At 39.8% G+C, this 26785-nt stretch overlaps 1 long non-coding RNA gene across 1 annotated transcript; it reads left to right on the top strand.

Annotated features, from left to right (window-relative positions):
* Positions 1 to 5899: 5899 nt before the first annotated feature.
* LOC112956963 lies at positions 5900 to 25725 on the top strand. The gene is made up of 2 exons (XR_003251136.1): positions 5900 to 6021; positions 25064 to 25725. It is a non-coding gene; the product is annotated as an uncharacterized LOC112956963 (long non-coding RNA).
* The last annotated feature ends 1060 nt before the right edge of the window (positions 25726 to 26785 follow it).

Below are 26785 nucleotides of genomic sequence, written 5' to 3'. Positions count from 1 at the left end.
CTCTGGTCTTGAGCCCATGGAGCTCCCACCACAACAAGAGCCTCAGTCAGTGTCAGGCTCTGGCACAAAGTTTAATGGATGAACACGAGGAATATGAAATGGGAGACACTGAGAGCCAAAAATGGGATAGAGGAGACTGGCATCTTTGTAAAGATAACTCTCCTTCAGGAGCAGTTGTCTTATGGTGGGTTGATATTGGTGGTGGGCTAACGTAATAAAATGCTTGTGTAACACAGGAGTGATTTCTCACCTATAGTTACAGCGTAGTAACTTAATGGGAAAGACTTTATAAATCTGCTTTTGTCAATTTAAGATATGAATTAAAATGTATTATATATATTTTCAAAATTTTAATGTGCTGCCTTTTTTACCACTACTAAGCAAACCAATAGCAGACTTGCAGGCATTATGCTTCCCTAGTTTAACGTTAAAGTGCTGGTACTGGATGAATAAGAAATGAATGAAAACAACATTGTCAGTATTTTTATTAATTTGTTATAGTGAGGAGGAAAATAAAGTCAGTGATTTTCTTTTCCTTCAGTTCACATTTCTGTCAGTATTTTATAATAATTTTACATAGGAACCTTGTGGAACAGGGATTCAGCAAGTAGAGTTGTGCAGTTTCAAATGCTCATCAGTGAACAGAAAAGCACATGAAATGTTTGCATTAAGGTAAGAGAAAATAGTGTCATACACAAATTGCTAGCACATTTGAACTTAAAGTTGCCACCACACAGCTATCGTTCCTGCACCTGCCTCTGACATTGCCAGATCCGCATTAGGACATAATGTAGAGAGTCATTCTGCTAACATTTATGCATGTGCATAACTCAGCTTAAGAGACTTAGTTCCTTTAGAGTCAATACGCATATGCATATGTATTTGCAGATTTGGGGAATTAGCTGACAATTTAGTTATAGCAACAGTGCAATTAATCAGATAGAAAAAGAAATTTGATTTCCTATACAATGAGCTATTTCTCTTTGCCTCATTGACCTTATTTCCAGCCAATCTGTTTGAAATTGCACAAGAATCATGCTAAACCCCATCTAGTATAATCAAGAAAATGAGGAAATATTCAACATATATCTTCCATTAGAAACCAGGCATCTAAATTCTCTAAACTACTTTGAAATCCCAGTGCTGAACATTTTACATTTTCCTTCACATGATTCACAGTCAGCCAATCCACTAGCTCATTAATGGCTTTATCATATTTCTATTTTACAATATAATAATATGTATGTACAGTTTCACTGAGCTGTGCAAACACTAGAAAATGTTTTTTGCATCCTTTGTTGCTTTTTAGGTATTATAAACCTCTTGCTAGTACATACTGAGCTCCTGTTTTAAAGATCACAAAGAGAAAGGGGATCACATCCTTGCATCACCGCAGAATTATGCAAGTCTTTCTACAAATTTAGCTAAAGATATTTTGCTTCTTACACAAAATTAAGGTCTTATTTCTTGAGTATTCACCTAGGTGGCCTCAACTGACTTCAGTAGTGGCCTGAGCATGACACACCTACAAGGTTATGTGCTTTTGATTTTGGAAGAGGTGCTGTGGAGCAAGCTGGAAAAAAGATCTTATAACCACAAAGCTTTTCAGTGCCTCAAGGCCATTCATCCTGGATCTAGATTTTGGCCTGGATCGGAACTCAGATCCATCAGCCTTGCTTCTTGCCTTGGCCATGGACCTGCCTCATTGTTGTGGCCTTGCTGGATGATCACTGACCTTGTCTTTGTCTCAGGACCATATCCTGACCTGGGCTTGCCACCCAGCAACCTGGCACCTTGTCAGTGGGGTCACTGCTGTCACTGGCTGCACTGACCCACTCACTCCCAGCTCACTCTTCTTTGCACAACAGCTGACCTAGACTGTAGAACTTGCTATATAAATCAGCAGCATGTTCAGAAATGAATGCAAACTGATTGTTTTTCTTAATGCATAAATGTCTTTTATAAACTGAGATCATCCTTCAACATGTAAATCGTATACACCAAACCACTTCTGCCACTAAGTGGGAGAACATGGCAATGAGGTAGAAAGAGACAGAGGCAATGAGATGTCCATTTACTGTTGACAATCCTGTAAGAAATCTTCAGAGATACAAAGTGTAGTCTGTGAACAAACAGCTGCCTCTTCCTGGGTCTGACTGTTTGCTGCTTTGTCCCTTGTGCTCTTGGAAGCTGTGAGAAGAGCTTGTACCTGTTCCCCATCTTAATCAAGTTACATGCCCTGCTGGCTTTGTTGTGATGGCAGCGGCTGTGGCAAAGGCCAGGACACTGGGGAGCCACAGCTGTGATATTGCTGCACTTTGAAGAGCATCAGAGAGCTGTGGAGGCCAGGGGCACCTCATGAGCTTGTCTGCCATGCAGTTGTACCAGAGCTCCAGCTTAAATGGCTAAAATGGCTGCCCACTTCATTATTTCAGAGTGAAAAATATAAATTAAAGGGAAAGATAAAAAAGAAAAAAAACAGTGTGTAGTATGTTACAGAAAAGTGGCTGGTGATTGGAAAAGCATTCAAACGTCCCTCCTCAAATGCATCCTTTTAAAGATGTGGCTTTCAGGAAGCTTGCAGCTCCTGAATGAGGGCAGCCCCTCATGTCACCCTCCTCACCAGGAATTCAACTCAAGTGCACTGAAAACCTGTCTCTCAAGACAGGACTGTCTTCTCCTGTGAGGACATGGTCCAATGCTGCCCACTCTCCATAATTTTCTTCACCTACACGTGCTGCTTCAGTCCTTAGCAGACACTGGAAAGGGACCAGATTTTTGCATTCTTGTGTTTTCCCATACTTATGACACCTTTCTTTGGCCCTGTGGTTGGGAAGGACCACACGATGAAGGCCTGGGAATCCATCTGAGACTTTCTTTGCAGGCCTTTGCAGGCCTTTTCACTGGTAACCCATTCTGGTTCTGAGACACCTCTGGATTTACCGGCCAAGCTCCAAAATCTCATATATCTTTTTGTTCCTTCCCAGAATATAGCAAGGGGCCTGAAAACAATGACCCTCGAGCTGGAATTCCACTGCCTGGAAACTAAATAAAGAAAAGAAAATCAATAAGCATGTAGACTGTTTCTACATCAGTCTGTGCTGGGTTTACAGGAAGATTTATTGAAGTGTGACTAACAGTAAAACAGAGCCTGACCAGCACTTTCGAATATCCTTTCAGATCAGTAAGTTTTTATTTATAGCCCTTCTCCCTTGGATAGAAGACGGGGTTTTTTTTTCCCTTCTTTCAACCAGATGGTTTCTTCCTTCTGTGTGTCTTTTTATTCATCAAATCATACATTTTATCATCATTACTGATATGCCATTGCAGAGCAGAAGCGGATTTAAAAAAGAAATTAAATAATCCAGGTGTACAAATTAAATATATGCCAGTCTCCGTCAGTCAGTTCAAGCTCCATGAAGCAAAACATATAGATCCACAATTTTTAACAACCATGTTTTCCTGAAGGGTGGCTGAAGCAGAGGGGTATACGGCATATACCTTAGAAGATGCATCATTACTGCGTAGAAGTTAAAAAAAAAAATGTATTGGTTCACTTGAACAGCTTTCATTCGTAGGTGCTGCTGTCACTATGTCCGAGTGAACATGGGGTGACATTTCTCAGCTGCCAGTCCAGCCACCATCGGAGCAGCGTGACTGGAGCTGGAGGCAGGACCTGGCTCCCAGATCTGGCTCCAGCCAAGCACCCCTGTCTGCATTTCCCTCAAAAAGAAGAATTGTTCATGTTCTCTGGGCTTTCCAGGCTGCCCATAAGCAAATATGTGCCCCAGGTTCTACTGGGGCTTGCAACATCGTGCTGCTGCACTGCCAATCCCCTCCACCCGTTTCGCTTGGGTCAGCACAGAAAGACCTCTGGGGAGAACGAACAAAAGCCAGTATCTCTTCTAATAGGGACTCCGGGGTTTTTTTATAGAGCTGCTTACCAAATGGAAATAACTGTGCTTTATTAGCTGGGACAATCTTATTCTCACTGCAATTGCAGTTGCAGGACTCAGAGCTTGTGACGGTGATCAAGTTGATTTCATGCCCGCGAGGCCCTCAGCTAATCTAACTGCATATTTGCAGGAAGCTGTAAATAAGTTGTTGTCCTACAAATCTGCTGATTTGTGAGTTTTTGAGCTGTTGCTTTGTTTTGGGGAGTTAGAAAAACACTGGCAAATATGGGCAAATCTCATAAGACAGTCCATGACTCTTAAGTTCTCGATCACAATAGATGCTGTCCCACTAGTTGTGAAAAGTATTTGTGGTCAGTGTGAGTGCTCTTAATGAAGTCAGCGTATCTACTTGAGCAAATGTACTCTTCTCAACATGAGCAAGAGCAAGCTTCAAAGAAACATTGAAAAAAAAAGCGATAAAGTATGAGTCATCTGTAAAATGTCAGGATGCATGATCTTTATGCAGCATGTAATTATTTTTATATACATGTTTAATTAACTTTTCTTTGTATTTCATCTGGGGCTACATTTGTTTGTCCTTCCCTTTGCTGAGTATAACGTCACACTGCTACAATGTCAATTACTATTTTGGCAGTAAAGAACCTTTGAGGAACAGAGCAACTAATGCATCTGCCTTGAAAAGTGATCTGAGCTGGAGTCTACAATCTGAAGGTTTTCTGCAGTGAAAATGATGTGTTCCTTAGCACAGCTTCCTCCTGCTCCAATATCAGCAACCCACAGCCGAAAGTCCTGCAGTCATCCTGTTGAGGGAGCACAAATACTTACTGTCATTTTCCTTCCTGCACTGAAGGAAATAAAGCCCTTTGCACGATAGTGCATTGATTTATCAAAAGCCAAAACCTATTTTCCTGATGATGAACCTCTGGCATCTAGCTAAGAGGACTGTGGAGAGGTACTAGATAAGATGAACACTCAAAGAAGACCAGTGGTTTTCTGGGCTGCATTCAGAAGAGCGTTGCTACCAGGTCAAGGGAGTTGATCCTTTCCCTTTGCTCAACACTGAGGCTGCACCTGGAGATTTACGTCCAGTGCTGCGGAACAAAGTCCAGTGCTGCCCAAAACAAGAGAGACCTGGACATCCTGGAGCAAGTTCAGCAAAGGGCTACAAAGATGATTAAGGATCTACCCCAATCATACATGGAGAGCGGGAGAACTAAGACTGTTCAATCTAGAGAAGAAAACACCTAGGGTAGATCGTATCAATAAATGGTGAGAATGTATGAAGAGGACAGGGCCAGACTCTTCTCAGTGGTGCCCAGTGTAAAGGCGAGAGGCAATGGACACTATTTGAAATGCAGGAAATTCCATTTGAACACAGGAAAACACTTCGCTGTGAGGGTGTCAGAGCACTGGTATGGTCTGTCTGGGGATGTCGTAGAGTCTCCATCCTTGAAGACATGCAAAACCTTGCTGGACATGGTCCTAGCAACCTACTTTAGGTGACCCTGCTTGAACAGTGGAGGTCGGACCAGGTGATCTGCAGAGGGTTCTCTCCAATGTCAACTATGCTGTGATTCTGTGAAATGGGAACCTGTGCACTTTAATGCTGTCTCCTCACGTCTGCTTGCGAAAGGGATTCTAGGAGAGGTGGTTATGTTTGCACTGGAATAGAGGTGCTTTGGAACCCTTTACACTGAGGTACCAAGAAGTGCTGTAGAAGATAAGATTATATGAAACCATCTTTTAATACCGCTTGTAGAAACACAGGAAAGTGGTCCTCAATCAGGAGGTTAGTGAGGATTGCACCTGGAGGTTATTGGAGGCAGCTGAGGAGGCAAAAGAGGCTGGAACTGGGGTAAGGGCAGAGAGTTTTTCCCCTGGTCTTCTGTCTCAGCAGATATAAATCCGAGACAAAGTTACTGAATTGTTTTCACTGGGGAGAAGAAAGAAACTCCTCTCCCTTCAGAGATGAAATAAATGTTAGGAGTTGCCTTTATTGCTAGGAAAAGTGTTTTAGATTTTTTTTTTAATAATTTTTTTTGTTAATTTTTTTCTCTCTCTCCTATTTACTCAAGAGAAAAGCTTAATGATCTTTTCTGGAAAGGTAAGGTGTAAAGTTGTGCTCTGAAGATATAGTTTACTTATGAAGGGTAAAAGAAGCCCATAGCTTTCCTATGTATTGGAGCTTGAGGCAGGAGGTAAAGAAGAAATTTTGCCTCCTTGTAATAAATTATAGTATTATGTTCAACCATTAATATACTTAATACTGTTGTATTAGAAGAGAGCTCAGTGAAAAGCTGTAGCATTTTCTCATTTAAATGTTCATGCGCTATTTGCATCTCCTGTGACTGCTGTCATTTGAATATGTTGTGCATGTGGCAAAGATCCTAACTCACCTGGATGGCAGGTTAGCCTCCTATCCTCACCTGGTTAACCCCTCCTGGTTAACCACTGTCTTCAATTATGTTTTCTGAATAACATCTGTGTTACAGAGTTTGCTTTTCTGAATTCGAGTGTTTGATTTCTCTTCCGACAATTTATTGGTCTCATTTTAGGCTTTTCTTTAGTGTTCTCAATACTTGCTTACTGACTGTTATAATCTTCAATTTACAGGAAATGTGAAAATTTTCATTCTTAACTGTCTAGTTTTGGTGTGTCTTTAGCTTTTGTGTCTTTTAAACATGAAACTTTATTATATGCATTCTTTTGCAGATGACTTGTGAAATTTAGGAGTTTTGACATTGTACCTGTCTTTGCCTAAGATGTCTTTCTTCCTGCTCTCTATGGCTATATCATGTTTCCTTTGTGTGAGGTCTTTTCCAATGTTTTACTAGTTTTAGTTTTTGAAAAGCAAAGTAACTCTTCTGCATGCGTGTTTGTTCACTGAGACTGGAAATGCATTGGAAACCTCCCTTTTTCTTGCTGTCTTGTGACAAAGAAGGAAAAGTATGAGGCAATTCTGTCTGTTATATTAGTGTTTCTAGACCTACAGCACAGAGAACTAAATTCACTATTACTGCTAACAAAACTATTTTTTTCTCTTTATATAGTGACTTTTATTGGCCTATCTCCATGTGTTTGTGAGATGAATAGTGTGCTTGGATCTCACCTCTTTGTATTAACACTGCGTACCATAAGTAATGACTTAATCTTTTTTTGGAAGAAGCTAACAAGCCTTTGGCAAACTGTGCCCTGCACAAAGATCTTTACTCTCACTTATAAGAAAGTAAATTAGGAATTTTGTAACTGCAAGACCTGAACAGGAAAAATGGAAGCTGTGTTAAACTTGCCAAGGTATCAGGAAGAACAATCTTTTTCTGCCTATAGAAACAAGAGAAATGATCAAATGAACATTTAAAAATTTCTAAATATCCCATGTTTACCAGTCTTTGGTTCACTGCTTCCTGAAAGATATTTGTCCTGTGCATTAGGCACTGTAGGAAGTTTAATAGAGGTTGAAAACCATTACAAAGCTGAGTGGGTGCATCTGAGTGACCACAAACAGGATGAAAGATAAGGTGTTGCAATTTCTCACAGAGATGGGAAAAGCCAGAAACCTTGATTTGAAAGTCAGTTGTTGTTTTTGAATTCAGAGTTTGGATCTGTGTTTTACATTTCACTCCACTGTACATTCAGTGTGTGCTTGATAAGATTTAGTCAAACCTTTCTTCAAGTTTAAGCAATTTTTTTGCAGTAGTTCTTCAGCTTTCCCCAAAGGTTTCACATGAGTTTCCAAAACTGGAAACAACTGTCCTACTACTCCTTTCTCTTCCCCTACTTTGCTTTGGGAGCATGTGGCTCTTCTCTGTGAGACATGAAAATCTGGGATCCTTTGCATGCAAACCTCTTCTTGAAAGCACGGGAACTCAATATTCACCAAGCAGAATACATCCTGTGAGAGCTGCTTGCTGAATAAGGTGCCAGGCAGCTGCAGTGTGCTTTTCCCCAACGGCATGAAGTATTGTCAGAGGAGGAATCTGTGGAGAATTGCTTGTCATCTGATTGCATTATTTTTCAACCACATGAGCAGTAAATATTTAAAATCTGGTTGTAGGCAATGTAACAGCTCCGTAAATCTGTGGTTTTGAACAGAAGTGAGAGGCTGATCTTAACTTTTAAGAGGAAACAAATACATCTCTATTTGCATAAACTGTCCTCCTCCCTGTTCCATAAGGAGGAATAGGTTGCAGCAATTCTGCTGCTATGAATGAAGGTGGAAACTAACAGGAGAAAAGTTGTTCTGTGTATTTATTGCAACTGCCTGGCTATCCACTATTCTTTTCCATATGTCAGATCAAAGTATTACATCAAAGCCCAGTAAAGAAAGGCAGGGCCTGAGAAAGGGGACTGAACAATTCAATAGCTTCTTCCTATTTTTTCCCCTGAAAGAGAAACCATGGATGATGATGGAGATGGGGAGCAGTCTGGGAAGGCCTTAGCATTCGGGCAGGTACTGCCCTTGGCGCCTGCTCTCTGTGGACCCCAGCTCTGGCTCCTGCTGAAGTCCACAAGTGAAACTGGCCGTACATTCCAGCTTTGCTCATTGGAAAGGATCCTTGGAAATAACATTTATGAACTCGAAACAGAAAAATCCCCTTCACCTCTGGAAAGCAAGAGAGTCCCATGAGCTGAGGGAATACTTTGCTTTTTTGCTTGTGTGCTTTCTCCATCCCTAGTAGCCTTTCTTTATAAGATTGGAAAGATGAACTGAGTCACTGATTGGCAGCTAATGTTTCACTGTTTTTATTCTTACTAGGTTGTTTGTTTATTTTCATTATAACATCATATCTAACTTGACTGGTTCATGTAATTTGGTTTTATGGGAGTATCTAAAATTGGTTAATGGTAGCCCAGATTCACAATTCAGACCTGAAGAAGCGAGGCTCATGAGTTGAGGCAGCAGTAGTGGAAGAAGTGCAAATGATCTGTGGAGGTGGTTGAAAGATAAATGCACTTTTGAATACAAATAGACTTTCAAGGGTAGGAATAAATCCAGTCCTACTTTGATGTCCTGTGTTATGATTAAATTAGATCTTGCGACTTTGGAGAGAGCTTTGAAAGAAAGAAGTACTCCTGGCATTTACTGAAGAAAGATCTAGAATCTTAAATTAAGTGATGCTGAGCTTTAGTTGTTGAGCAATGCAGGTAGGATCTAGTTTTAAATGAACCCAACCGGCTTTTCTGTTTAGTTCCAAAAGTGTTTTCTGTATTTTGTGCAAGTAGTTTTATGAAGTGCTTGCAGTTGAGAAGGGACATGGTGATTTGACCCGTGTGGCCTGTTTCTTCTCTGCGAGGCATAATTACTAAAGATCTGCAAACACAGAAATGATTAGCAAAATGTTATGGGGCATGCTGCAGATTATACCCTTGCTGTTTCTAAAGTATGTTTAGTGAACAAAATCCCTAGTGGTCATCTCAGAACAGGCTACTATCAGAAAATTCTTTACTTACTGAGACAAGTTTCCTTTTCAAAAACCAGCTGAGGCAGAGTAGAATATTTATTACGTGTTTGGCAATATCCTTCTGCCTGAGGGATGGACTGCAATTATAGTGTGGTAAATATTTCATTAGAACAAAGCAAAATGGCATGTGAAGTAGCCTTCTCTTTATTTAAAACGTTTATTAAAATACAATGTTAGAATCTACATGGGAATAATTCTTTCTACCCAATCTACCAACTTAGCTACAATTTTAGGCAAGACACTTTGATATTACAAAACCTTGCATATTGCTGTAATCAATCTTTCCCTCGGAGAAAGATGGATGTCTTAATACAAATAGATTAAATTTAGTATAGTCTAACGTCCCCTAGATCATTCCGATTGCAAGAAAGATTTAAAAGTGGGGTACCAGTAGAGTTTCGTTTCTGTGTAAAGCCTCTTCTCTTCAACAGAATTGGGCAAATGACTTTTAAACGCAAGACTTGTGCAAATGTGAAGTATTCATTTCACTATGCATAACGCTTTGTGCATTGTACTGGGGAATAATGCTCTACTTTAAGTACCTCCGACTTCCATTTATTTTAAAGATGAACTCTTTCTTCAGCATCCAGAGAGTTCTGGGGAAAGGCACAGTGGCAACCAGTTTTTGAGCACCTGCCCTACTGCAGGAATTTCCTTGCTGAACAAAGGCAACGTGGAAGAGCAGCTATGAAGAGTGAGATCCTATTGAATACTAATCTGGCAATAACTTTTTTATAAAGGGTCACAATTATTTGATTCTGACACTGTATACATGACATTTTCTCATGTACCACTGCTAATCTCTTAACTGACTTTCCCATCTTCAGTTGCCCCTGATGCTCAGGAATAAGCTTGCCTGTCCCTGGGCCAGATGCACAAGGACAGGCCTGTAGGAGAGGCTGCCAACCCCATTGCCATGACCTGAAAGGTGATTTTTAACAGAGAAAAATCAACACATAAGATTTGTCTCATGTTAGTAATTTGAGGATATTCTATTGTCTCATTCATATGCTTTGTCCTAATACTCATAAGAAAAAGAAGTCCTGTGTCTCATAGGATGCAAGTCCTGAGTTCTCATAAGGACTTCTCCAGCAACACTGGAAAACTGAGACACTGGAAAAAATAACGTATGGTGAAACTTTCCTCTAGAGAGCTCTTATTATTCTTGATATTACAAGCGTACAGATGCTGAAAAGCTGTGTCCCCTTTTTAAAGCCATAGCTGTTTTTCACTCTGACAAAAGGATGCAGCAGTAAATCTGCACTGGGGCATAAAATTGCCGTTCATTGCGTATGGTGAGAGATGGCTTCTGAAGATCATCCTCAGTACCAGTGTCTGAAATGCATATAGATTACATATTGAGTTTCCTTTGAGTGGCCTCCAAACTCTGAGGAGGAGGCTTGAGAGCATTCTGGTGCAAATCAGAAAAGCAAGCAAGTCTTCAGAGCGCCCTGGGGGACCACAGTGCAGAGGCCCTGACCAAACAGAAACCAGAGCCAGCACCTTGACACAGGACAGAACAACTGAGCCCACAGAGACTGCTGTGCTCCTGTTCCCAGCCCAACCAGCATGCTGGCAGGAGGGAAGCTGTGCCTTGCTCCCTGCTGTCCCCGCTTCTCGATTTAGCAAAGACAGTGCCATTTCAGAGACCTGCATAGCAGCTCTGAGCTATGTAAGACGATGCTCAAAGTGGTGCTGTAAAGCTTTATTTTGTTTTATTTTCTAATTCTTTCTATTGTGGGTGGGAGTGAGTCACCAAAGTAAAGCTCAGGAGTCTGAGTATGCATAGCTAGGCAATTGGGATGTTAGGTAATGCCTGAGAAAGGAGAGGTTGAGGGTTTGATGTGTGTAAATATGGTCTAAGTAACACTAAAATCGCATCAGAGTGTCTATTTCCTTGGAGAAATGTAATCTTTGCACTTTCCCTTTGTGGGTCGCAAAGGGAAAAATAGCAGCCATACAACCCTATTCTCCTTTATTGATAGATTATAGAGTGAGATGCTCTCTCCTGCTTCTCTTTTTGCTTAATACATGCAGTACTTCATTTGCAAATAGCTATTCTAGGGTTTGCATAGTGTCTTGTGTCGGACAACAAGCTATATAGCTCTGGCTTCCTCAACTTTCTCTTCTTTAGCAAGAAGTCAGAGAATTAAGTGAGATCTTACCAAGATGTGTCAGAACACCATGCTGTTGTATTTGAAAGCAGCAGTGTTTTAGGCAGAAGGGGAAGTACAAGTATGTGATGGCTGCCAGCTGAATAGGTAAAGTAGAGCTATAAGCTTAAGTGAGTGAGACAGTGAAATGTCAAAATAGTCTAGGCCCTTAGTGCCTCCTGGGAGCTCATGAGGGTGCCCTTCACACCATTACTATGATGGAAGAGGTCGTGGCAGGGCATATCTTTGGTTACTTAGGAGCTGCTTGATAGTTAGTCATAGGGATGTTAAGAATCCCTACAGATTTCCCACACTAGCAGTTTGCACTTACGCTTAATTCTACAAGTAGTTATTGATATTATGCATTTATTACCAGCATGTGATGAGGTACTCTCTAAATTGTATAGGCCAAAATCTTATCATTAAGGCAAAACATGTGAACAAATGCCTTTTGGAACAATGCCCCAGTTCTAGTTTTTGGTTGCAGATTTCTACCTTTTTAGCCTTGTCTGAATTTTGCTAGAACCATTTTTACATCCAAACTCACATGAAAGTCATCCATCAACCAATTACTGGAGGTTATTCAAAGGTTATGTTTGAAGTATTCATTTGAGATATAAAGTGAGCATTACATTCATTGATAAAGGTTGCTGAACGAAGGCTTGAAAATCCTAAAGGAACCATCAGAATAGATTTGAACTTCTGCACTATGGGGAGAGCTTCCTGAATTCAAAGTGTGACCTTGACAGAAACAGCGGTTAGCTGTGCTCGCATCTTCTGAAGTATGAGGGAATCGTTTGCATAATTAATTGAAGGTGCTTTTCATGTGACTGACATGTTGACAGTGATTAATTATTTTAATATTTGCCTGGGGTTCTGAGTCTGCACCAAGTGATTAATGATACTTTTGGAAATTAGTGGGTTTGTTTGCTCTCCTTTCTCTAATTGTTTGCTAAATAATTTACCAGCACTGTATTTTAAATCTCTGAGTACTGCAAATAGTATCTAAATAATATGCTTTAATACAGAAGGAAGTAAACAGAGGCATCACAAGAGCCTGTGGAAGAGCAGAGGGAGAAGTGAGTCACTTGGCCCTTAGAGGTAGTGTTTAAAAGGATCTTCCTCATCTGAACAAAACAGGAGGTAACAAAATAAAGAAATTTGGTACAAAAGAGATGTAAAGCTTCAGGCAGAACTGCAGAAGCTATCTTTATTAAGTGTTAATTGAAATATGAAAATAACTGGCAATTTTACTACAGCCTTTGTTTGCATATCTAAATATCAAGTAATGAAGCAAACTAGGTACTTGAAAAACCAAACTACTTACTGCTCCCCAGACAGCGCCTCCTCTGCACCCACTTGTTTTCAGTGGTCCTCATCTGAAAGTAATTAGGCATCTTTCCATATATTTCACAGTTTTCTGGAAGGTCTTAGATGCCTGCAGTGTTCAGGCTGTTCTGTGATGTGTGATAGATAACCATTCAGCACAAGTTTGCCTTGCCATATGTTTTGTCCTTTTTTGCCCCATCAAAAGACTGGCTCCAGTTTGTAAGCCTGTCATGCACTTCTGTCTTCTATTGAGCTGAAATAAAATAAATGATGCAATGAGGATATCGAAGCAAAAACTGAGATTTTTGGGGAAGAGTTAGTAAAAGAAAGTGCTGGCTTCCTGATTTCTGATCTGATTTGGGAAGTGAGCAGAAGGGAAGCTAGGGAAGCTCGTCTCTTGTGCTTCTGCCTATGACTGTCTTGCTTGATTCGCTGCTTGATCCACGCTTGGTATCTTAGATAACCCTACACAGTCTAGAATTTGATTCTAGAATAACTACCAGAATACATTGGTCAGTCTTGGATAGCTGCAATTCTTTCAGTTGTCACTGCCATATCTTGCTAAATTGATAACAAACTTGTAGATTAGAAAAGAACTCTGACCAGATTTGTGTAGTCCTGAGAATTATTTACTTTGTGTGTCTCAACATGTATGTGTATATTAGTATACATGCATGTATGTGTTTGATAAAGCTGATAACAAAAATGTATTGTAAGGTAATGGCTGAAAACACAGCTTTCCAAAAAATACTAACCAGCTTTGCCTCTCGTTGTATGGCAATGCTGCTTTTTATTAAACCCTGGCTGATCCTAGTACTACTATCACACAATAGACTAATGGATGTTGAATGCTTTTTTTAAATAGGTATCATTCAAGCAGTATCTCTCCAAAATCTTTGTAAACCCAAAAGAAAGGGGGGGGGGGGGGGGGGGGGGAAAGAGTAAAGTGTGAAGAAGGAAAGGATTGGGCTCCTCTTAGATTCATGAATAATCTATTCATCTGTATTCTTTGGGTGTGATTCAGCTAACCACATGCTAAACCTTTGGGAAATTTAGTTTAGCTCTGTGGAAACTTCTCAAAAAGCCTGAAGAAAAATTTCACAGGGACAACACAGTTGATGTGCAAAGATGCCACACACAAATCTTTGGAGTAATCCTGGCTATACTTATTCTTTCTTTGTTACAAGAAACTGGAGTGTGAAAAGTGTGGAGCGGTTCATGTCCCCAACATCCTCGTGGCCATTTATTTAGCCAGTCCTTGGCATTCTCAGCATGTATATTGATATTGTTGTTTACTTGGCCAACTCGCTGGCTATCTGTATGTTCATATTGCCTAATGCTGGATGACCTATGGACTTCTAGTAGTACATTAGCCTAAGTAAAGATTCTGATGTGGAAATAAAGGAGGAGCAATAAGATTGGATGAATCAAATGACGCTATAGTAAATAAATGGAATTTGCAGTATCTTAAAAAAAAAAAAATCCATTCACTCAGAGCAGCTTGTTTGGTACTGTGAAATGAGAGACAGATACCAATCATGCTTCCAGTCCCTGAAGGCTATTGGGAATTTCTAATTTCAAGATTTTATTAAAGCAGAAAATTCACACATGGATAACAGGGCCAACTGTTGGTGACAGAATGGCAGGACAAATTCTCAATATCAAATAACTAAATATCATTTTGCCACAAAAAATTGCAGTTATCTTGATGTATCATGTGCTGTCACTGCATCCTACTCATGTAATTACTACTGATCTAGGCAAAATTACTGGTACTGCTGGAAAAGCAAAAGCACACTTACTGCAGCCTCTTACCCCTCTTACATTTGAACACTGTATGTATTCTTCTCAACTCTGTCCAGGTTCTGAATGGCCAGCATATTTCTGATGGACCTGAGGCCAAATTCATTCTTTCCCTGCCTGGGAAATAATGAAATCCTATATGTAGGAAGGAACAGACTTTTTATGGATGTTTGATTGCATAGTAAATAGCAAAATTCAGAGTTCCTTGAGCTAAATTTGCTGGAGGAACCACACTTATTTTATTTTCTTCAAAGCACTTGCCTCCAGCTGCCTGTTCCAGACTTCCATTCTTTTTGTCCACTCTTTACAAAGGCATATTCTACATGATATTTATGCAGAAAGTAGTACTACTGCCATCTACTTGTTGAAGGAAACATCAATGTTTTTTGTAATCACGAACACAGCTCTGGTTATGTCACAGATCACATTTGTTTCCCTCAGGTCTAAATGTTTCATTATAATTTTTCTCACTTGTGCTATGCATCCATCAGACAATCTACTCAGGCATTTTCTTTTCCTTTAGCCCTCTCAACCAAAACAGGTAGTTATATGAACGCTGTAGTTTGATGATGGAGCAAGGCTTAGCAGAGCTTAACGAGACGTCAACTTTGACAGAAAAGTCTCCTGCAGTTGCACAATTACTAACATCTCAAATATTCTCTTGCTGGTTATAGAGCTGAACTCTTACCACAACGTGACCAACACCTGGCAGGTTGTCCTCACAAAACTTGCCTGTGATCTCTGCCGGATTAGTCCAATTTGATGGCTGGTGGTCAGACAATTGATCTTGGGGGATATACACTAATGTACACCTACTGTAAGCAGAGTTGCTAAATATTTTTTGCTTATGTGTTGGAAGACAGTTAGCTTTATCAAGGTTGCCCATTTGTAACAAGGGGAAGATTTGGTCCTATATGTCCAGATTACTGGGCCTCAAAATTGAAGTGAAAAGGCTGCCTGCTACTTGCTCAGTAGGGCTCCACAACATCTCAGTTCTTTTTGACTCGGGTTCAATGCTTTTTCTACTATATGACTTGCCTGCACAAACACAATTTTCTGGTTAGTCCTTCAGGGAATAATGTGCTGTTGTGAGTGTTATGCTGTCGGTGTGTTTGCTGGAGGAGTTCTGACATGAAAATTTTCTCTAGAATGATCTTGTATAAAAACAGAGCTATGGTTTTCCTATTCTTTCATTGCACTGGTTTTAATATTGTCAGCTAAGCAGCATACTATCAAATCATTAAAGAAAGAAAAAGTCTGCGTATCAGCTAAGCTACGTTATTTAAAGCACGAATCCGCCTATGTGATTCTCTCGCAGAGTGGGTATTAAGGACATGCTTAAAACATTTAAGGGATGTCTTTTTCAAAGTGTCTTATTGCTGAGCCTTTATCTGTCTGGGGAATTGCTACACATCAAAATTAATATTAACCAGCAAACTGTATTTTAGAATCATCAAAAAGATCAGTTTACAGATATTTGGGTTCTGGCAATGTTTGTGCAATATATAGATGTAGAGAAGTAAAGCTGACACTTTCTCATTTACAAGTTTAGCCACCTTTAGCAAAAAGCCTTAATCGTTCTTGTGATACTCTTTTCAAACGCCACAAAATTGCTGTGTCTAAAAACACCCTTGCTGAAAGTTTTATACATTGGAGCTTCCTTTCGGCCTCCATAAACGTCATTACAGCACCCAAAGGAATAGCGTGGTCTGGAAGCACTTCTAAAAGCCTAACGACATGAGAAATACGTTAGATCTTGAAGAAGTAGGAATTAATGAAAACATCCTATGTTCTCTCTTTCCTCATTCTCGTTTTTTGAAACCTTTACTTTTGGGACACGAGTTCCAATTGAGTTTAAAACGACTCTGACTCTTTCTTCTTAGAGATGTGCAAAGGATTGTACAGAAATGAGGTATCATGAAAGAGTCCATGGCCCAATTTCATTTCAGACCCTCTCCAGTGCTTGCAGCCAAAAGGCCTGAGCTGATCAGAGACAGGCTTCTCTAATTTCTCAAAAGTGTTAATTTGTAAGGCAACTAATATATTTATATTTTATATTTTAGGTATGGTGAATTCTAGTTAGTTATGGCAGGTAATGATATGCTTACTGTGGTGCATCTAAATTACTCGAGAAATTATTGCTGCCTCAAAGGGAGGCACCTAGGTGACATTTATCTGAGCACATTATAATTGCATCCACAAATTGCGCATATCTGGTTGCCTATTGATTTCTCTGACAAAGAAAAGAAACAGTGTGTAGCACTAAATGCTACTTCCAGTTCTCTATTCATGCCTAAATATGCTCTGGTGAGAAGTTAAAGCTTTCCTTCACTATGAAATCCCCAGGCAGAAAATTATATGAAATTTCAAATGATTACTTTACAAAATGCAACTTTTATGGTGATTAAATTGTAAATAACTAACTCTGCTTTACTTGTGCACTTTGAAACTAAAAAATATTTTTCTTTTTTGAGCTCTAATATGAGTAATTTTCTTTTTTTACTGATCATGTCATTGATCTAAAGCATCTTTCACACCTCTAAACTGAAATAAGATCTGCCTATTAATAGCAACTGTGCACTAGGGTCTTTCTAATTATAAATATTTTGGTATATACACTTCAGGAAGGGAAGCTCATAAAATCATAAGGAATTTCATAACACAATGGTTTAACACATAACACCATGTGCTAAACTACATCCAGATTTTAAAATGAGTGTCTGTAGACTGAAAACTCACCTTATGAATTGAGTTGTATTGGTGATTTTTAAAGAAAGAATTTGAGATAGGTATCTAGCAAGAAAGAAAAGGAAATTGGCAGCAGAAATAAACATTTGTTGGATCCTGTACAAGAAATCACACTTAACGGATACCCTTGTGCTTTAATAGTCGGCTCTACAAACATCTAAACAAGGTTCAGCTACATATTTAGTTCAAGACTGTAAGCTTCAGTAAATTGGTACATAGAGTAAGTCAAGTACATGAGGTACAGCACCTGAAATAAGCTCTGCTGTCCATGGAGGCCATCAAGGGTAGTAGGGAATTTGGACAAGCAGGGATTGTTTTGCCTTATACTGCCCATCTCATCCCATAACAGGAAAGCTGAGATCAGATGGAGCTTGGCCAATCCTAAGCTTGAACTTGGCTCCACAAGTTAAAACCATCTTGTTTAGATCTGTGGAGACACAGAGCATAACCAGACCTTTCACTCTACCACTGCAAAACTGCATTGTCCCATGGCAGAGCCCAGTCATACATCAAGTCCTCCTGATCTTCCCACCTACCTGAGTTTTAAATTAGGGTTGTTAAACTAGTCTGGTAAGCACAGATGTTAACTGCTAGTTTTAAAGCTAGAAAAGACCATTTCTGTGACATCACTTAAGAGTGTGGTTCTGTAAGGTGCAGATCCAGAGACCTTCAGCCAGGGAGAGGTGAATGAGTAGATGGGAACTGGAGCGACTGTGGGGAAGGTCGTGGATGGAAGGCAAAATCTGTGTCTGCTGAAGAGTTGCTGTTTGCAGCAGCTGATGTAGGTAGGAAGCTTCTCGCTACCTTCTTCTATACCCGCCGGTTTCCTCTCGCCTCCCACGCTTGGACAGCACAGTGCTGAATGATGGCTCAGGGAGCAGGAACAGGAAGAAAGCAGGGCTGGGTAGTGGCAATCTAATAAAACAAAATACAATAATTATTGGTTGCCAAGCCACCTCCTGTTGAGCATGCATTATCCCCCAAGGTGCTGTCCACTGAGTTTGAATCCAGGCACTTTTTCAGTTTCAAGTGTTCCTTTTGTCTATGGTGTGGAATCCTTTAAGTCAGAAAAAACAATGTGTTTTCATTTTTGTTTTATTGGAAAAGTATAAAAGGGGGAAAAAAAGGGCACCTCTGGAGTTGTGGGAAAGACTTGTCTGATAGCTGGAAGGCAGGAGGGTAGAAATGCGCAGAGGTCACTGTGCATCTCCAGTTCTTCTATGCTCTCCTCTAACAGTTGCCAGTGGCCACTGCCTGACACAAGCCACAGGGCTCGGAGGACCTCTGCTCCTGGCCTGGAGGGCTTCTTCCAAGGGCAAAGGGGAGGCGTTGCATGGGAAGCTGATGTGCAAATCCCCATCACACCAGCTACACGTGTGCTCCCAGAGACACTGAACAGGGGCAGAGCAAGAGCCAAGCACTGCATTCTGCAAAACAATTCACAACTGCCCTCAAATACTCAGATCCAGTCAGAATATTTTAATTATCTAAATACGTGTGACAAGAACAGTGATACAAAACCTTACTGTGTAAACTCAGAAAGGTGAGCACAACCTGGTCACTAGTGCACTCGCACGCTGCGGTTCTGTCACGGACTGCTTGGAGAGGCAGCAAGGATGCTCTTATCTGCACGTTACACAAACAGAGCCCAAAGTGTTTATTTTTTTTTTCCCCCCCGCAAGGTTCTGTCCTGGGTGGCGATTTCTTACGCAGTAGGGACATCTGCTGGTGCTAACCTAGCTCTGCAGAGCATCCCGGTGGTTCCAGGAACAGGGATTTGGGAGCCTGCATTGCCCTGCTGGGTGCAAGGCTCAGCTGACCACCAAGTGCTGCGCTGGGGCTGATGGACTGGGGCCTTGGGCACCCTTTGGGGAGACATAGAGCTTTTAAGAGAGTGAGTCAAAAAGCTGGATTTTTTATTTATTTATTTTTAACAGAACTGTGGTTTAATTTTAGGTCCTGCTCTGTTTGATTTTTATATACTTTGGCCATTTATGATCACCAAGTGTGATTTCAAGAGCCCTCAGTACTGTGCAGACAAATGATGAAGGGTGCAGAGCAGGACTGACTGGGATATTTTTCAAAAGAAAAGCAAGATTAGATAAAGCCAATAAATGGTTGGTTGTGAGAATGTGCAAATACTTGGTGCCAAGCAGCAGTGATTTGTTTCTATCATGTTCAGGCTGCAGATCTAAAAGCAAGTTTAGAAAAAGGAAAATTATGACTAGAAATAATATGGCCTTTTATAAATGTATATATTATATATATATATTATATATAGAGAGAGTTGTCATGAAGGAAAGTAGAGCTACTAAAATAAATACTAGTTGATTCTACATTAGGTGTTTGGGTGTAACCAGGAATATGCTTTTGAAATTAATTGCCTAGTAGCCTACAATTACCTTGCTTTTATTTGCATCACGATGTCAGCTTGGACTGCACAAACTGACTTATTTTCAGATGCAACTAGGCAATTGTAGTGTCCAGAATCTTACCTAAAGAGCTCCATATGGCCATAACCCCTGTGTAACACATTTGGCATGGAGTATGGGTCTTCAGCATCAGCAGTTTTGCTTGCAAATGCAGTTTCCCTGGGCTGCAGTGCTCCCTAAACTAGTCATAGCCAATGAATTTCATTGGGGTTTGCATGGTGCCTGACACCCAGGTGGCAGCTTGTGGTGCTTAAGCTTGAGGTGCAAAGATAGCCCTTGTTTTCAGTTTCTTCTAAGTTTTTTCTCATCTAGTGATGGCTCTGTGATGCTCATTAAAAAGATGGCAGATTATATTTGCCCTATGTTACTCGCTAAGCAGTGACAGTCTACAAGAAATACAATGCCTAAGCTTTTAAAAATATCGTAATTTGCATTGGATTAATTATGAAGGCTTTCTTGTCCCTTAAGAGACTGGAGCATGTAAACAACAAAGCCACTTTTACAGTAGATGGCTAAGGAAGAAGGAAATTGGGCATGTCAAAATACACTTTTGCACACAGAGAATAGGAATAGTGAGAACTTCTGGTGCCCTGTAGAGTGCCCTTTGAAATGCTGAGGGCAAGATATTCAGACGGTGCTTTTTTCAGGCATGCTTTTGGCTTTAATTGCCATTCCTTCAAAATTGGTGGCAATTTCACCAGTAATTTCAGTGAACAAATTTTAGGTCAGTTCCAAGCCAATGTGGAATCTGTCTTCTCACTGTCTGCAGTGCACCCAAAATCATCAGTATCAACAGGAGCCTCTCCTCTCCGGGCATGGGGACTTGTGCTGGAGGCTCCAGAAACAATTCCTAAGATTCAATTCAACATTTGAGTCTGAATTTCATGGATCAGGCAAAATAGTCTCTCAGCTGCATTTTTTTTTATTTCTGAAGAGCATAATAAAACTAGTTTAGAGTGCAATTTGTTTTGAGAATGAGTTTAAGATATTAAACATTAAGAAAATACTGTATAAATAATACACGTAATAGTCTGTTGGTTTAACGCACCCTGAAAATTAATTGGCAATTATTTATATAAATCATGTTTACCAAGCTGCAATGAATTATGTTATATGAGCAATATGTGTAAATAACTTACACAGCCAGAATAATAATACCAGTAGTTCTACCTAGGAGTAGGTAGAAATCCTTCGTAAAATACTTTGCATTCATATCGCCAATAATTTATCACAATAAAAGGAAATGTGGAACAAGTTAATGTTCGTATACTTGCAAAAGTCACAGAAGGGCAGGTATTTGTCATGTGCAGAGAGTACATCAGAGTATATGTGTTAATATGTCACGTAGTATAAGTGACAATATCCGCTCCCAACAAACCACATTCTTTAATGACTCCTGAGAATGATTTCTGTGCTATTGAAGGAGAGTGATTTTGATGCTGAGATGCCCAAACTATCTCTTTCCCTATCTTCATTCTAATTCTCCATGATTTTGTCATAGACAGCGGATAAGTAGTATGACTTGCATGTCACTAGTCCTTAGTTTACTCTGGCTTTAGAGAATCTCACAGGATAACAAAAACAACCATTGTGCCATGCCATTATGGCTTTCTGGATCATGTATGTATAACTGGGAGAGGAAGGAGAGGAAAAAGCTTACATAAAGACCACGAGACTAGTGTTTATGCAAAAAAATCTATCTTGCCTCTGAAATCCTACCTGTGTACAACACAGGGCAGGAGGGCTCTCTCCAGCAGTAACTGGGGGAAAATAAAGAAATTCTGCCTCAGAAAAAAATGCTTAACTTTTACTTTCCTACTTGGTTTAGCAGGAATCTGGTGTATTAAAGTAGCTTATCTTCTCTAGTATCTGTATTTATGCATGTGAAAGCTAATTGCACTGCAACTGAATAAAGGAAGGATAGAGGCATGTAAATGTTTATATATATACATATATACATATGTGAAGGGTTTTCTGAAGCTGGTGTGCTCTAGCACTGCAGTTTGGCCTCCTTCAGCCACTGCAGTGGAGCCTGAGGCGGAAAACAGCCCTTCCCCAGAAATCCTGATGAGAAAGCTGGTGTAAGCAGGAGCTGAGCAAACGCGTGAGCCAAAGCGTAAAGAGAGACTTTCTGGAACGTAAAAACAGCCTGGGCTCGGTTTATACGTGAGCTTTTGGTACTGATCAGCAAGCCTATGGAAACGCTCTGCATTGAAAGCTGCTGTGACCATAAAGACAGCTATAGCAAGGAAAATGTGCATGACCCAGTTTTCCCAGTGTCTGAAAGAGCCAGTAAAAGCACATCTGCCCTTTTGCTGCAGGGGGGGAAAATAACAATTTTCAGGTTAAATCAGAGTCTTGTTGCATGTTAATGCTTTTGGGTGTGCTTTTCTTCTCTTGGTCATATTTTTCCTCCATCTTCCTTTGTAAATAAAACCACAAGCTCTGCCTCCTGCTGCGCAGCAGGAGTGGGAGTCCCTGCCTTGGCCCCAGCACTCGACCCTGTCCCTGCCTTGCAGTAGGGCCAGACACTCTCCAGTGTCTTCCCGTGCAAAGCGGGTCAGCGCAGTCGCGAGGGGGCAGAAGCAGCCCAGGAGAAGCTCTGGCTCCGAATTTCCCACCTTCGATTCCTGCTTTTGGGTTGAAACCTCATTAAATCCTCTTGGAAGAAAAAATGTAAGCAGAGCACTTAATGCAGCTGGGTATAGCTGTGTAATTAGCTCAGTGTTGACTGTGGCGTTTGAGAACAGGTTTGTTTATAGCCAGATGAAGAGCTTAGCTTCCTTAGAGATACATCTCTGGAATGAGGGACTCTAGGGAAGTTAGACTTTAATGCTGTTTTTAAAAATTTCTCTTAAGCATCGAGTTACAAGACAAGTTCCCTAACTAGGTTTAAAAAAAAAAAAAAAAAAAAAAAAAGGCAGAGTGGTGGGGGGAGAAAGTGTTAGACCCCTGTATACATTGGGCCCCCGTGGAACCTGAGTGAGCAGTTTCCTATCACACAAGTCCAGGTCCAATGTTACTTTCATTTCTCAGCTGTGTGAGCTTCACTACAAGTTGGAGGTAGTCAGTTCTTGAATTAATATTGTAAAGGTCACTAAATGAAGAGGGACAGTGAATTCATTGGATGACATGAACAGAATTCAGAATCTTTGACAAATTGGAAAAATTTCTCTCTTCATCCTATTTTAAAAAGAAGGTGAAGACATGATATATAGGTAGGGATCAATCTCCTGCATAGATAAAGGACAGGGAATAACTGTGAGCTTGTCCTGAAGAAAAGAATCTGGGCCACTATAGGTCATAGCTGGCCTTTGGTCAACAATGGCAAACTATTGCAAAAGTGCAAAATGTCTGCTTGGGATGTACAGCGAAAGTAGAATATAGAAGAAAACAGAATAATCTCATCTGGTGTAGTATTCATCCCTAAAACTTCAGCTAAGGTATATTATTATTTTTAGTATTCTGCCCTCAGGTATAATGGACCAACAGGATTCACTTCAAAAAGCAAGGATGAAGGAGAGTTTTGACTCCTTGCTGTGATCTGGGAAAAACATTTCTTTACAACTGTAAAATGTTGTAAACTTTTTGTAAACTGTAAAGATTTTTTTAAAAAAAAGTACAAACCAAGGAAGAATAAAGAATAGTAAGAAATAATAAATGAATATGTAAAAAAAAAAAAAAAAAAAAAGATGAAAGAAAGAGATTCCTATAAGGAAAGGAGTCCTACAAGGGTACTTGCTTGGAGCACCATTACAAACCTGATATTTCCTTATTTAACATTTATTTTGCAATAAGTTCTTTAATATTTTTCCTCTTGTCTCATACCTTCAGTGAAGTTTGCATCATTGCAGTGTTCTCACCTCTGCTTTTGCTTTTCAATTTCTGTGTAAACGGTTTCTTACAGACTACTATTTGTTTGTCTGCCTGGAAGTTTTATTGTACTATCCATGTCTATTGCTGCTCTATTGTTGTGTTTACTGTATATAATCAATAGCAATAGTAGTCTCTAACAGACTTCATGAAGTATTGGACTTTTTTCTTTTATGACTTTCTAAAATAATTATATTTTGTACTTTTCTTTATAATATAGCATATATTTACTTGTTCTGTTTGTGCCATCTCCATGGTTGTTGTTAACAAACTGACTTTTTCTGAGTGTGGATATTATCCACTTTATTGCCTTTTCCATACCCCCTCCCCTTCCACTAAATCTTGTTAAACGGTCAGTGCTGATCACTTTTTGGACAGTCTACACATGTTGTTTGTGTTCAAATATTGCGTTAAAGGCTTGATGACTGCTCCACAGAGAGAAAACTAGTTCTCCATGGGTGAAATAATACTGGGTAAATAACAGTCTGTTCCTGAGGTACTCCACCTGTGAGCATCAAGAAGCAAGGAAGGCTTTTTGCTCTTCTTACTTGGTTGTAATGGCAGATGAGGGAGCTCTCTGCAGGTACCTACATCTCAGGGTATGTCCATGCAGCCCTTCCTCTAGGGTTGGACAAAACGCATATCACCCCTTTTGTGTTAGTATTCATGCACAGAAGCTTACCTGAGCACAGGAGAGTGCCCAGCCCCAGAAAAGCACAATCCACCTGCAACTCCTGCCCTGTAAGCCTGGACACAGCCTCTGCAAGTACTGCAGAAACATTACATCACATTAGAAAGAATCCCCAAGGCAATTAACTTTCTTGAGTTGCTGGCTAAGAGATAGATAAATCCCTAAAGCCAGGAATCTTATATGTAAACATTGTTGAAATAACTTCATTTTTTACCTCTCATTTCCTGCCTGTTTCATAAATGCTCATAAAGGTTTCTTAATGTGCTATCATGTCAGAAAGGTGAGAATTGGCTTCAGAAGACATCCTGGGTTTTAGAGAAAGAATAACAGCACAGCATACTTGCTGGGTCTAAAAGCACAGCTGGACTTATTGGGCTAAAAGGTTAATTTTAAACAGCTGTAATGAATTAACAACTCCTGTAGGCCATGAAGAAATTTTAGTGCCTTGTACATCTGTGTTTGTGTTAGGGGTTGCAATCCTTGTTACTGGGATAGAAAGGAAGAAATATTTTTTTTTTTTCAAAAATATATTATCTTGGCTCTCTAGTTTTAACCAGGCTGAAGAAAATCTTTGACATTTAAACTGCAGTACTGACTCATAGACTTTTAGTGTTTGAATACTAAATGCTTTTGTTGTCTATATTTTTTTCTGTAGGAAACAAGCTGTGACAGAACTTGCTCACTGAAGAATGAGATGACTTCAGGGAGTAGATGCACGTGGCTACTCTTCCCGATCCCAGATACAGCTTGTAATGCTCTGTGCGCCTGCAGGAATACATGAAAACCAGCATCAAAAACAAAGAAGTAGCTTTAGCACGTTGACAGTATCCAGCATGAGTCGTTAGAAGTGCTTCTTTCAGCATTCTTTTCAGGCTGCATCACCAAAAGTTTGCATTTGTAACTGCATGAGAGTGGGATGGATAGGGTGCATGAGAGTGGGATGAGCCATGCATGTGATACAGCTGTCTTGAAGAAATTGTGTTACTGATACCCTGCTGTGGTACCCTGGGCAGATTCTCCTGCTGAACTAAAAACATTGCAGGACTGCTGCTTTGCATGTTACCAGGCTGTTATTCATAGTGTCCATTGGAAACACCCAAGGCAAACACCAGAAACAAGAGTGAGGGTAAGATTGATGGCCTCACCTTGTACTGCTGTGAGCTTCCTGGCCATGAAGAGAATAAGAATGTACCTGAAAATATTATGGAAAAATAAGAAATGTAATCTGCATTACCAATTGGCTCCATGTTTATTTAGATATATTAAGCCTGAATCAAATGTACATTTATGCTGCTTTTTCTTAGGTTTGCCGTTTTTTTTTTTGAGGGTCTGATGGTTTTTGTGGGTCCAGTAATGCTGTTGCTTTATTGATATTTTAAATTATAATCATAAAATGTGTGAGATATATATTTTGGCAAATGGCAATATAAATATATTGCTTGGATGAATAAAAGCTTTTTAATATCTAGAAATAAGGCTTTTTAGTACCTAGAAATAAATTCACAGAAGGCTGTGATTGCAGTCACTTAATGGGCAACTTTGAAGAATGACAGCAAACAAAACGGGCTCTGGCATGCAGTGAACACCTACGCGTCTGCTCTATCCCGTGGCATTTCTAAGTGGGCTTCCTTACAACAGCGTTTGACAACTGATGAAACCTGGGCTGCTAAATCTGACAAGCTTTCAATCCTTTTCTCCAGGATACTTTCTGTTAAAAGGCCCTCAGCTGTGGGTCTTGCTTCCATAACCAAACTCCTGCTTTAATAATAGCACTGGTGTGTTAAGCAAGCCCACCCTCTTATCGTACCAGATTTTGCTGAAGGAATCGAGGATTTAAAGATGCCTGTCTGAGGTACCTGAAAAAGGACCTAAATTCTTGAAAAGTGGAGGCACAAATTGATTTATCACCTTTCTAAGAAGCTACTCAAGTGAGTAACCTAAAATATAAATGTGTAATATATATTAATGTTATATTTTAATATAGAATGTTAAATAGATACTATAAATAGGTTGTAATTATTGTATGAATTGATATAGTAAAATACAACTACGGGCTTACATTTTATTGTTAAAAAAAAAAAAGTGTACTGATATCTATTTAAATATAGCCTTTCATAGCCTTCAGCATTTTCTTCCTAAAAAAAAAAATAGTGGGCAGCTCTTATTTTTAAATCTGTTTATTTTAGTGTAGTTCATATTTGTCAGCATAACTGATTTTTGGTGTTTTAAAGCTGTTACTGTGTTTGTAGATATGTGGCATATATAATATGCACTGAACAAATGAGGAATGCCTCTTTCTTTTCATTTAAAAAAAAAAAAAAATCCTTATATCCGAATGAAATAAGAGCATGTGATCACCTTCAGGAATAGGTCATAG

Source organism: Nothoprocta perdicaria, unplaced genomic scaffold (genome assembly GCF_003342845.1).
Source record: "Nothoprocta perdicaria isolate Ctin4 unplaced genomic scaffold, notPer1 scaffold_69, whole genome shotgun sequence".
Taxonomy (NCBI): domain Eukaryota; kingdom Metazoa; phylum Chordata; class Aves; order Tinamiformes; family Tinamidae; genus Nothoprocta; species Nothoprocta perdicaria.
This window is presented reverse-complemented; position numbering and strand designations above follow the sequence as displayed.